At 46.4% G+C, this 511-nt stretch overlaps 1 long non-coding RNA gene across 1 annotated transcript in view; it reads right to left on the bottom strand.

The window, feature by feature from the left end:
- The window catches only part of LOC103924247, a 4,946-nt gene extending 4,439 nt beyond the window's left edge, over positions 1 to 507 (bottom strand). The window contains exon 1 of the long non-coding RNA XR_663979.1: positions 423 to 507. This is a non-coding gene — a long non-coding RNA (uncharacterized LOC103924247). The remainder of the gene's footprint in view (positions 1 to 422) is intronic.
- Positions 508 to 511: the final 4 nt, after the last annotated feature.

The following is a 511-nucleotide window of genomic DNA, read 5'->3' on the forward strand; positions in this document are numbered from 1 at the left end:
TTAAACCCCGCCGTTGTCCTTTGATTTAGGAAACGGCTCATCCAATTCAGTTCCAGATTATTCAGGGGCAGACTGCCTCGCTCGCTCCCTCTCTCCCCACGCCAGCCCAAACATCTTGAAGTAATCAGCAGCTGAGAACGGAGACGTCCCCCTGGCATCTCAGGTTAAAGAAGGAGGTCCAGGAAAATGTGGTAGAGCCATTACAAGAAACCTGAGATGCATTCATCAGAGACTCCAATTGCCATCGCATTAGGATTGATTAGAGACCAGCAGTACCGTAATGACCCGGAAAGAGGGGCATACGGGGATTATTAATATCAGACTTCTTAAAAAAAAAAAAAAAAAGGAGAAAAAGAAGGAAGGAGGAGGGAAAATTTAAAAAACAAAAGTGCATCGCGGGGCTGCTGCTTGTATGCACTTACCTGAGGAGCACAGGCACCGGCCAGCCGCACAGACGAGAATTTATCTAACTTCTGGGGAAGAAAAAGCAAACAAACATGGAAAAAAACCC

The sequence above is a fragment of the Pygoscelis adeliae genome, unplaced genomic scaffold, assembly GCF_000699105.1.
Source record: "Pygoscelis adeliae isolate BGI_AS28 unplaced genomic scaffold, ASM69910v1 Scaffold179, whole genome shotgun sequence".
Classification (NCBI taxonomy): domain Eukaryota; kingdom Metazoa; phylum Chordata; class Aves; order Sphenisciformes; family Spheniscidae; genus Pygoscelis; species Pygoscelis adeliae.